Here is a 13689-nt window from a genome sequence, read left to right as displayed (position 1 = left end):
CTTATGGACTATGATGGCATAAAATGGTTGACAAATATATTTAACAGTATATATGATACGGGCGTGGTTCCCCAAGAGTGGTTAGTGTCAACTTTTATAAATCTTCCAAAAAAACCCAATGCGAGAAAGTGCGAAGACTATAGAATTATAAGCCTTATGAGCCATTTACTTAAAACATTTCTAAAGGTCATCCACAAAAGAATATATACAAAATGTGAGGAACAACTAACAAGAACACAATTCGGATTTCGTGATGCTCTGGGAACACGGGAGGCCCTTTTTGCTGTACAGGTGCTATTTCAGAGATGCAGGGATGTGAATTGTGACATATACGTATGCTTTATAGATTACCAGAAGGCATTTGACAGAGTAAAACATGACAAATTAATGACTCTAATGCAAGAAATTGGAATTGACAACAAAGATCTTAGAATTATCAGAAACATTTACTACAATCAAACGGCCAAAATCAAAATAGAAGACCAGTTAACTGATAAAATTGCAATAGAACGTGGAGTACGACAGGGCTTTATTTTGTCTCCATTGTTGTTCAATATTTATTCCGAATGGGTATTTAAGGAAGCTTTAGACGGTTGTGCGAAAGGAATACTAATAAACGGTGAATGGTTGAATAACATTAGATATGCAGATGCCACTATAGTTTTTGCCGATAATCTGAATGACTTACAGATATTAACAAATCGCATAACAGATGTCAGCAACAGATACGGACTAGCTCTTAACATAAAGAAAACCAAATTTATGACAATTAGTAAAAAACCAATACTAAACGCTCAACTTACAATCAATCAACAGAATATCGAAAGAGTCGAGCAATATACATATCTAGGCACCAATTTAAATAGCCAATGGGACCACTCAACAGAAATTAAACAGCGAATAATAAAAGCAAAAGCAGCATTCGTTAGAATGAGAACTATTTTCAACAGTCGAGACATATCATTAAAAACAAAATGCCGTCTATTGAACTGCTACATATTCACAGTTCTGCTCTACGGAATGGAAGCATGATGAATGAAAGAATGTGAAATTCTCATGACCGTCAAAACTAAAAAGTTGGAATATCTAGGACATGTAATGAGAAATCAAGAACGTTACGGCCTTCTCCAGCTGATTCTCCAAAGTAAAGTAAATGGTAAGAGAGGACCGGGAAGAAGACGCATTTCCTGGCTTCAAAATTTACGAAAGTGGTATAACACGACTACCACTGAACTGTTCCGCGCTGCAATAAACAAAGTAAAGATAGCCGTGATGATCGCCAACATCCGGAACGGATAGGCACTTTAAGAAGAAGAATACGTGGTCAATGACAGCCTTCTTTACACAATACAGATCGCCAGTTAATAAACAATTTTCGTGCAAGTTCTGTTCTGATCCAAATTTCCTTGTCACTTTTAACCCTGCAGTCAATACAGCTACTCAGCTATCTAAAGTGCTCTGCCCTTTCCAGAATTTGGTTATCCAATTTTAGTATTGAGTCTTCTATATTAATTTTTCCGACCACCATCCGTCTTGTTTTCTTTGATTTGAAGTTTTGAAGATTTGAAGATTAGTTTTGAAGAAGTGGAGAAGAAACTCGAAACTGCATTAAAAACAATGACAGCGTACTACCTGCAGAATTCTCTGAGACACAATCCCTCTAAAACCCAAGTCTGCGCTTTCCACCTTCGCGCAAAGGAAGCCAAGCGAAAACTCCAAATTGTGTGGAATGGTAATACATTAGAACACACAAGCCAACCTATATATCTTGGAGTAACTCTGGACCGGTCCCTCACCTACAGACAACATTGCATAAAAACGAAAGGGAAAGTAACAACTAGGAACAGCATACTCAGAAAGCTAACGGGAAGTAAATGGGGCGCACGTCCTGGCGTTTTAAGAACAACGGCACAGGCACTGTGTTTCTCAACTGCTGAATATGCGTGCCCCGTTTGGGGAAGATCTGCCCACACCAAACAAGTTGATACTGCGCTAAATGAGACATGCAGGATAGTAACGGGGTGCATGAAACCGACGCCACTCTCAAATCTATATAAAGCAGCGGGTTTTGCAGAACCCTCAACAAGCAGAGGCGTTGCAGAGCACATAGAGAAAATTAAACAGGTCGCGGACGAGCGGCATGCCCTATACAAAGCTCGAACACCACGAAAGCGACTAAAATCTAGGAAAAGCTTCCTTGGAACAGTGCAGGATGAACCGCCTGAGTATTTTCCTCTTCCCCAGGTTCAATGGACCGGCCAGTCCCTAGACTTTAAAACGTGGAAAACTATAAATCGGATAAGAACGGGGGTCGCTCCAGTAAAATCAAACATGGCAAAATGGGGAAAAATCGACCAAGATGATGTGAACTGTGACTGTGGAGAAACACAGAATATGGAACATCTTCTTACATGCAGAAACTGTCCTCATCGATGTACCCTCGAAGTTTTGTGGCTCGCCAACAAAGATGGAACCGACGTAGCCCGATACTGGGCCGAAATTTTATGAATGACATGTCCGGACACGATAAAGTAAAGTAAAGTAAGTCTTTGATTTGATTCTTAAGCCCTTTTCAGTGCATTCGTTATGACGTTCAACAGGCTTTGAAGGTTTTTTAGATACTCCGCTATCATGGCCGTGTCATCTGCATATCTGATATTACCAATATTTTAAGCACCGATTTTAACACTTTCGCAATGATTATTTAACGCTATTTCAAAAACTAATTGAGTGTAGGCATTAAAAAACATAGGTGACATAATACATCCTCTTGATGAAACCTTTTGATCTACTTTAATAAAAGAAGTCTGGTTGTAGTAAAGATTTTTGAGCAATCTAATGTTATATTTGTCCAGACCAACTTGGTCTAAGCATTAAAATAATTATGTATCTGGTACTCTATCAAAGACTTTTTCGAAATCTATAAAATATTTGAAAATACGTTTCCTAACCTTAATGCTCTTTTGCAAGAATAAATTCTCTAGAAATAACCTCTAAAATCAATTTTTCCATCCTGTGACCAAATTTATGAGACAAGAAATGCACAATATCAGTGACAAAAACATTGCTTTTCTGTGGGTGCTATTTCATATTGGAATCACGGGAAACCATCTGACAGATAAATATGTACGAGAAGCCTTAGAGAACTTAACCATTTAGTTATATCCAAAAACTCCAGCTATAGATCTAAAATCATATTTCCACAGCAAAACAGTTGACATATGGAATAGTAGATGACACAAAAACAGGCGAAGTTATGTGAGATAAAACCAACATATTAACCATGCTCTGATAGTTCCACCAATCACTTTTTCAAGGTGATCATCAGGCGAATGCGGCTTGGTTATAGTCGTCTTACGAATGTACATCTAATGACACGATATTCCCAACCGGAGTGTTATTTTTGTGAGACCCCATTACCAATAAAACACATTTTGGTGGAGTGACCGTTACACAGTACGAAAAGAGGTGAATTCGGTATCCCGGAGAATTTAAAAAAACTATCTTTAAAGAGCAGTGCCAAAGTGATTATTCAATATTTAAAAGCAATTCACCATTTATAACAAAATTTGGTTGTTGTACTATTCTATGGATGTTAATATTTTTCTGCCAATAGCCATATGGGCAGATGCGAGTTTGTAAATAAAAACAAAAGAAAGAAAGAAAGGTTTTCACTTTGTAAGACATATCAAAAATGTTGTCATTAAATATTACCTTTCATGATTCAAATTATAATTTTAAATTAAGCTAATTAGATCCCGAACATCTTGCATCATTTAAATATACACCAATTACTTCTGTTGACATCGAAAGAACATTTTCGATTTTTAAAAATATTTTGAGCGACAGAAGATAAAATTATTTTTGTTAAAAATATGTAACAATATTTGGTTACAATTGGTACAATACTAAATAAAGTAGATCTGCTTGTGTGAGTTACCAATTATTTTATTATTAAGTGGTTACCACCAGGTAAAAGAACCAGAGACTAACTAAAATAAACAAAGAGAACTAAACTGAAATGAATTTCTAAAAGAAAATTTCTAAAATTTCTAAAAGAAAACAAGAGAAAGAGGACTTCATCATCATCATCAATCTGCATGGGTCCACTGCTGAAGATAGATCTCCCTTAGCTCTTTCCATCTGTCTCTGTCTTGTGCGGCTTGCATCCAGTTATTGATACCACATTTCCGGTTGTCAGTCCATCTAGTTAGTGGGTGTCCCCTGCCTCTTGTATTGCTCCGTATTGCTTCTTGTCTTGGTTCTTACTCTAAAATACGTTTTGTCCATCGGTTCCATTTAAGCGACGCGATTTTTTCGATGGCATCTGTTGTTTTTATTTTACGACGTATTTCTTCGTTTCGGATACGGTCTCTCAGAGAGACAATCAATATCTGGCGCTCCATAATCCTCTCAGTCACGCGAATGTTATTCACTACCTTTTGTGAGAGTGTTAATGTTTTCGCTTCATAAATGAGTACAGATAACATACATTGGTCAAAGATCTTCATTTTGAGGCATATGGGTAAATTTGATATAAATACATAGTTTAATTTACCAAACGCTGCCCAGGCTAATGCTATACGTCGTGGGAGCTCACATGTCTGGTTATTTCTGCATAACCGAATTTTAATCCTAAGTACTTAAACGATGTAGTCTACACAATATCCCTTTCATCAACAGCAATATTTCGATGTAGCACCGATGTAGCACCAGATTATTTGCGTCTTGTTTATAATAATTTTTAGTCCGACCTCCAAGGAAGCGTGATATAATTTTTCAAAAAATAATATGGCATCATCCATACGATCACCTATAAGGATGATGTTATCTATAAGTCTCAAATGACTGAGCTTCTCTCCATTTATGTTGATACCATGCTCGTTCAGATGTGACTTCTTACAACTATGTTTTAAAAGCAAAAATTAAATATCTTTGGAGATACGGTGTCTCCTTTTCATACTCCTCGCTGTATACAGAATTTCTTTGTTTCTTGTTCAAATAATCTTACGCTAGCTGTGGCATTTTGGCAGATATATTTAATTATGTTAGTATAGCGATGGTCTAGTCTGCATTCTGGCAATGCTTTTAACATTTTCTGATGGCTTATGGTATCAAATGTTTTCTTTTCGTCTGCAGATTTCTCAGGTTCTTTATCACTAGTAAGTGGTCGTTAGTGCTGTATCCCGATCTAAATCCAGCTTGTTCTATAGGCTTATACAAGTCCAATTTAGCGTCCAGTCTTTTTTGATAATTTTTGTGATGTGTATATATATGTGGGAAAGCAAACTAATAGGACGGTAGTTTTTTTAGATTTGTTGTGTCTCCTTGCTTGTGTAATAAAATAATAACTGCATTTTTTTACTAAGAAGGAGTTTTTTCTTGGTAGATGCATTAGGTGAAAAGCTTGACCAAAGCCTAACTAATTTTATTTCCACCTAGTTTGATTGCTTCAATCATTACCATGTTATCGCCAGGGGATCTGTTGTTTTATTTTTAAAAGTGACGTTTTGATTTCATATGGAGTTATTTCTGGCATTAATTTTGATCCTGGTTTATCATCTTGCCTCTCGTCAGTGCTCACATACATTTCACGATAAAAGGATTTGACAACCTTAAGAATTTTGGTTCTATTAGTAATAATGTTTTCATCTTTGTTTTTTATTTGTAACATATTTTTGTTGCCTATGTTGTTTGTATTTCGCATTTATTTTTTATTTTTGTTCCCTATGTTTTACGCATCGACCGTAGATATCTTTATATAATTTCTTTACTGTTGTGTAGTTGGAGCCGCATTTTTTTGTCAGCTCTCTTTTTTTACCTATCAGCTCTTTATTATTTTGGCTTAGTTTTTCTTCTATGGGTCGTAACGGTCGGGCAGCACTACTTTTCCCTTTCTTTTAGAGCCTTCGTTATGCCATCATTTGCTCGATCTATATATCTTCTACCTCATTTTGCAAGTCTTGTATATGTGTGATTAGTGTATCTTTATACAAGTCGTTGTTTTCTTGGGCAATCTATTTCTGTTTTCTTGCTTTTAGGAGCATAAAATTCTTCAATTTATTCATCCGACTGAGTAATCATTGAAGCACATATCTGGATATCTTTAAGGTTATATTTTGTATTTAGTTTAAAAATGAGATATACAATCCTGGGGCTTACGTTTATAATTTCAACTATATTTTGTGTGTGCTGTCTATGTATAATGACTTCTACTCCACCAGTTGTAGTATCTTCTTTACCTCTAAGTTCTGTTGAAGCCGCTGAAGACTGAGGGCTATTCAGTAGTTTTCACTTTCATAAAAAATAACTTTCTTGGAAAATAACATAAACTAAACCGCCAGAATTGGCAACTGCATGTTGGCGAGTTAATTTGAAAGTGGGAAGAGGAAAGGGTGGAGAGAAATGCTTTGGGTTTGCACATGGTTTCTCCGGGCATGGGAGGCTGGGAAAATCTATGAGATCGCGTGGGCAGGTATGCTATTCCTGAAGTAGATCTATCTCCTGGCGGGATCGCACCTGCTACCCGTCTAAAATGAAGAAGTGGTGGAAATGAAGTCACACCATAAAAAGTGTCTTTAAGTGAAAATAGCTTAAGCTTCTTCAGGAGCATATAGCGTATATATATATATATATATATATATATATATATATATATATATATATATATATATATATATATATATATATATATATATATATATATATATATATTTATATATATATATATATATATATATATATATATATTTATATATATATATATATATATATATATATATATATATAATATATATATATATATTTATATATATATATATATATATATATATATATAATATATATATATATATATATATATATTTATATATATATATATATATATATATATATATATATATATATATATATATATATATATATATATATTGAGATGATTGGTGTTTAAAGAAAATAATTTATAAGTTATATACTAGATAATATTAGATATTAGATATAAAAAGTATTTGGTTATTTTAATATAAAGTGGGGTTATAATAATAGGTTGTTTAAAATGTGTATTTTATTAAATTAGAATGTTAAGTTACTGATTTAAGTGTATATTCTGATCTGAAAAGCCTAAATGTCAACAAAATTATCAATAGAAAATTAAAGAATTTTTGACCTTTGTTTACGGTGGAACATTCTCGAAATAATGGTTATGTCTGTGGATCGAACATATACTTTTTTCGAGAACATTCATATAGAAGAAATAGAACAAATCGAACATAATTTCTTACCAGATGGTTCTGGAACATGTAAAAAGATATAAATACCCGGTGATTTGGATTCAGTCCATTCAGTTAGTCAATCAGTTATGAGTTACAGTTACTATGATGGCCAGTTTTAGTATTAAAATTAGTAAGAGGCAGTCAATCAGTTACAATTGTTCAATATAGTGATTTAAATCAAGATTAAGAAACAGTATAAAGAAAATATGATTGAAGATTAAAAATTACGTTATGTATAAATGATGATAATGGAAGAAGTATTAATTGAATATAAAAAATTAAATAATATTTTTGGTGATTGGATATTGATATATTGAAAAAAAGAATAAAAATAAATGCTGTTTGCTGGTTTGCTTGGTGGTTTATAAATGCTGTGAAGAAAAATATCTTAAATTGGTGGAAGCTGATAATTGGAAAAAGTAATTTCACAAAAACAAGGATAACCGAAGCTGAGAAAAAGACATTTGAGTGGTGATTATAATCTATATAGTGGAAAACAGTTCATTTAGGCATTCAGTGACAGAAAGGTACAAAATTTTGTTAATATAATTTAGTTAGTGTCATAACAATTTCAATTTAAAGATAGTTTATTTTAAATTTACATTGGCTAGGTTAGATATATATGTTTCATAATAGATATAATAAAGATAATTCAAAAAGTGCTTACAAACTAATTCTTTAAGAACCGCGATAAAAACCCTATATTATTAAAAACACTCATTGCTCATCATTCACAAACAATACATCATAACAATATATATATATATATATATATATATATATATATATATATATATATATATATATATATATATATATATATATATATATCTAAAGTATTCAACTAGTGAATTCAGAGGTTTAATCGGTCATTCAGGTTGGCAAATAAAAAAAGAAGTCAACTACTTCATAAGTTTATTGAAGACGTTTCGCTTTATATTTCTAAAGCTTCATCAGTTCTCTAAAATATAACAAATGACATTGAGTTTATAAGAAATACAGATATAGTTCATAACTTACAACTCAATATGTAGTATGTTGTAGTTGTAAGTTATGAACTATATCTGTATTTCTTATAAACTCAATGTCATTTGTTATATTTTAGAGAACTGATGAAGCTTTAGAAATATAAAGCGAAATGTCTTCAATAAACTTATGAAGTAGTTGACTTCTTTTTTTATTTGCCAACCTGAATGACCGATTAAACCTCTGAATTCACTAGTTGAATACTTTAGAAATATAAATTGACGGTCGTAGTCTTTACAATATATATATATATATATATATATATATATATATATATATATATATATATATATATATATATATATATATGTGATAAAACTGCGATATTAAGTACATACTATTACGAGTATTATTTTATGTGTTATGTCGTATTATATCTAATAAATAATCATTATTTGTTATGTATCACCGTAATTTAAATTAAGGGTTGTGGCTTTACTACCCCTACCTTTATTTTAACAAAATAAAAATTTACTATGCATAAAATTTCCAACTTTATACTAAAACCTATATAAGTAAAGGAATGTGAAAACTAATAATTGTCATATGAGCCGTATTGATGAACATGTTTTAAATTTCTTTAAGTTTGAGTTTGTCAAAATTGTGAATAATTTAAAAAAAATTAAAACAACCCGCATATTATAAAATAAAAGTCAATTCTTTATATTAATATGTTCACAACAATTTCATCTAACCTCATCGTATCTTTTAACATGTATAAAAATACCATTTTACCATTTTGTATGTTTTACATCATTATATATCACTTTTATGTATATACATACAGTTCTTGTCGGTATCATTGCTCAAGCAACTCCGTTTAAAAAGACATTAGCTTTTAAGTGTCGCTATAAAGGTCATACATAATACACAGCTCAATTAGGTTGTTTTCCTAGGATCGCATATAAAACTGCACTAACTTACTTTATTACAGCTACCCTAAAACTTCCAGTCAATAATTTTGTATCGATTCGCACACACGAGAATTACCAATAATTTTTTATGACTAATTTCCCCAATGAGCCTTATATCCGTGTAGTACTAGTTAGACATATTCGACAACGTTCGAATAGATACAAAAGGTAATCCATTAGTAATAGGACGTGTGACATAGGTCACACATTATCTTTAACATTTAGCATTAAAACTGCTGGGTAGCATACAATAATTAAACAAAAAGAAAAAACTAATATACCACAGTTTTACATTCATTATTACTGGTCCGATTAATATTTTGTAGATTATTATTTTTGTTTTTCTTGATCCAAATTTGTGAGTGCATTAACTTTTTTGTCGCTTCGTACCCTTTGGCTTGTTTTTTTTTTTTTTAATTTAGATTTCTAAATAAATTCCTACAGTTTCTTGCGCATCTACTATATATTTTGCATATTTGTTTGCAGTTTTGCTGAATTCTGGTAAATATTTTTTTTTTCAGTGATATCTTGCGATTTCGAAAGTCTCCTTTTTTATTTTCCTTTGTCGCCAAATCCAAACGATTATTTTTTTCGTTTTTTTTTTTGTTATTGTTTTAAGTGTAAGATTCGTAAAGTAGACGATGGATTCTTTTTTTACTTTTAAGTCGGCTGATGTGAACCATCTCAATGACATTTTGTTTTTTACCCTTTGATAGGCTGACGTTTCAATATCTCATAGATTTTTTTAAACTTGTTGTACAAGATTCCTCTGTAGGATCACTACGTTTTTCACGTAGTTCACCGAACTTACATTTTTACATACATTCAAAAAATAGAAGAAGACATTAATAGGTTGCCAGTCAACAAATGGCTGCAAATATTTTTAATTCAATTAATAGTAATTAGATTTTGACAAATATTTTATTTTATTCATTTACGTTTTAAATGAAATACGCTGACCATGATGTACATGCATGGTTTTTATATCAAATTAAAGCTAATTTTTTGGTAATAAGATTATATAGGTTTGTCTAAGAAAAGATGGTCGAAACTTAGGGCTGCCAGCTTTTAATGTGAAATAGAACAACTGACACTTTAAACCAGTATGCGTAGCATGCTTTTATATTTTATACCTCTCGTTTTTAACAGCTGGCAACCCTAATTTTTGACCATGTTTTCTAAAGCAAACTTATATATATATATATATATATATATATATATATATATATATATATATATATATATATATATATATATATATATATATATATATATATATGAGCAATTCCAATACTTTTCACCCACTTTTGTGGGAGGGGTCTTCGGATTTGCTCCAAATTATTGTATGTTATTATACCTTTCGAAATAAGACAACAGTTGAAATTTCAGCCCTCTAGGTAGACTAGGGCCCGAGAAATCCCTTCTCAAAGGCCCAAAAAAGGCCCTAGTTAGCCTATATTCAAAAAGCTATATCTCCATGTCCTATAAACCGATTTTAATTTAGAATAGCTCATTTTTTTGTTATAACGTCAGCTATTTACAAAACAATTTTCAAAATCCTAGATCCCAAGATCCATTGTCGGGGACTAAATTAGTGCGGACGAAATTTAAAGATTTTGGTTATTTTTAAAAAATCATAAATAATGAATGGGTAGTTAGAAATACTTTTGATAGGTCTTATATTACCTTTAAAATCAGACTTAAAAAATTAAAATTTATCGAGAAGATTCAGAGTTAGACCTGTTTGAAATTTATCATTTTCGTGAAAATCGCGTTTTTTCGAATTTTCAAGCTAGCAGCAAAAAAATCTTTGAACTTTTAGAGTAACGAAACTTGGTGTGATGATAGTTCTTTGTATGTACAACAACCTATAACTCTTTATTTTTGGTGTTTCGGCCAATATTGACCTTATCTAACTGCTTCAAAAATTGTAAAAATCGAGTATTATGCATCGAAAGTAAGCCAAAGTACTCGGCAGTTTTGGCATTCTTGAATCAATTTCATAATACTTACTTCTTTTTCTCAATATAGATAATAAAAGTACTTACCAAGAGCTTTAACTTAAGTGATGGTAGAATTCTCTGGGTGCTCGAAAACCAAAGTTTGAATTGTTAAAACGTTTTTTTATAATTCAGGGTATTAAATCTGTGAAAAGTCGTTTTTGTCTATTAGTAAGTTTATGTAAAATTTTGAACAACTTTTCAAACTTTTGATCTACTCAAACACCGTTTGTACAACGTGATATTTAAAGATTGAATCTTAAGATGTGTATCTACCTACATAAAAAATAGATATCGATGTCAATAAGAAAGGATGATAATAATGGCGATATCAGACGATAAAACCTCGGACGAGAAAAGTGAAGAAGAATATTAAACGATAACTTGTAATGTAATGTTGTAACAAGTTTATAGTGAGTGACATTAGTGACAAGGAAAAAAAAATACTACACGAGCATGCGCAAGAATTAAGAATGCGCGGGAAGGCAAATTCTTGTTGCAAACGTTGTCTTTGTTACTTGTTTAATATATAATATATTTTGTACTATATTATATGCTTAATGATGAAACCACAAGGGCCTTTCTTCACAAATTTCGACACAGACTGTGGCAGTTGTTTTCGGTTGTCAATAACAATTATTATGTATCGTTCCAATTATACATTAGATGATTTTTTTAAAGTTAAGTTGGCATTGCACTGCGCCGCATAGCCGCTGCATAATTATTTCATTCCCATTGCAGTTAGAACCTTATAAATAAGTACTTAAATAATATATATATATATATATATATATATATATATATATATATATATATATATATATATATATATATATATATATATATATATATATATATATATATATATATAACTATATACGATATAAATATTCCTATATTCTAATTAAGTTTAAAAATTTTCGTTTTACTGTTCCTTTTGAGAATAAACATTTCTGATAAAAAACTTTGATAAAAAGTTTTCCAATGTGAACTAAAGCATAAATGCTATATACTAAAGCATATACTAATGCTATATACTAAAGCATAATGCATCTACTGTTCCACTCGGCATATTTACATTATCCTAATAAATAGTGATATTTTTTCAATTTAAAAATTTTCGTTGATAATTAAAATCATTCCCTATTGGCGATTCAAACAGTTTTTTAGGCAGTGTCAAATTTGTAACTATTACTGCCAGGTTCAATTCATATACTATAATTTATTATTTTTTTTCAGCGATTTTTGTAAAATAATAAGATAAAACTCTATTGTAAGCTTATTATATTTATTAGAATTCCAAAAATTATTAGAGAAAAAAATTTGTGCACACTCTTGGCCGCTCGGCGGTACATTTTTTTTTGTGGTTAAAAAACTGTTTCAATTGCTAATAGATTTGAAAAGTGACTAAAGAAGTTTTCTATATGCTACAAAATAAAAGTTGTTCAAAATTTTACATAAACTTACTAATAGGCAAAAACGACTTTTCACAGATTTAATACCCTGAATTATAAAAAAACGTTTTAACAATTCAAACTTTGGTTTTCGAGCACCCAGAGAATTCTATCCTCACTTAAGTTAAAGCTCTTGGTAAGTACTTTTATTATCTATATTGAGAAAAATAAAGTAAGTATTATGAAATTGATTCAAGAATGCCAAAACTGCCGAGTACTTTGGCTTACTTTCGATGCATAATACTCGATTTTTACAATTTTTGAAGCAGTTAGATAAGGTCAATATTGGCCTTCTTCTTCTTCCTATGCCGTCCCCATTAACGGAGGTTGGCGACCACATTTTTAAAGGCTTCTCTATCTTTTGCAACGTGGAATAATTCGTCTACAGTCATGTTTATCCAGTCTCGAATATTTCGCAGCCATGACTTCCTCTTTCTACCTATTCCCTTTTTGCCATCGACTCTACCCTGCATGATGACCTGCAGAAGACTATATTTATTATTTCTTATTATTATTATTCTGGCCAATATTGGCCAAAACACCAAAAATAAAGAGTTATAGGTTGTTGTACATACAAAGAACTATCATCACACCAAGTTTCGTTACTCTAAAAGTTCAAAGATTTTTTTGCTGCTAGCTTGAAAATTCGAAAAAACGCGATTTTCACGAAAATGATAAATTTCAAACAGCTCTAACTCTGAATCTACTCGATAAATTTTAATTTTTCAAGTCTGATTTTAAAGGTAATAAAAAACCTTTTAAATAAGACCTATCAAAAGTATTTCTTATGTACCCATTCATTATTTATGATTTTTTAAAAATAACCAAAATCTTTAAATTTCGTCCTCACTAATTTAGTCCCCGACAATGGATCTTGGGATCTAGGATTTTGAAAATTGTTTTGTAAATAGCTGACGTTATAACAAAAAAAATGAACTATTCTAAATTAAAATCGGTTTATAGGACATCGAGACATAGTTTTTCGAATATAGGCTCAAAAGGGCCTTTTTGGGCCTTTGAGAAG

This window comes from Diabrotica undecimpunctata, chromosome 2 (genome assembly GCF_040954645.1).
Source record: "Diabrotica undecimpunctata isolate CICGRU chromosome 2, icDiaUnde3, whole genome shotgun sequence".
NCBI lineage: Eukaryota > Metazoa > Arthropoda > Insecta > Coleoptera > Chrysomelidae > Diabrotica > Diabrotica undecimpunctata.
The sequence above is the reverse complement of the archived record's forward strand: the minus strand, read 5'-3'. Positions refer to the sequence as shown.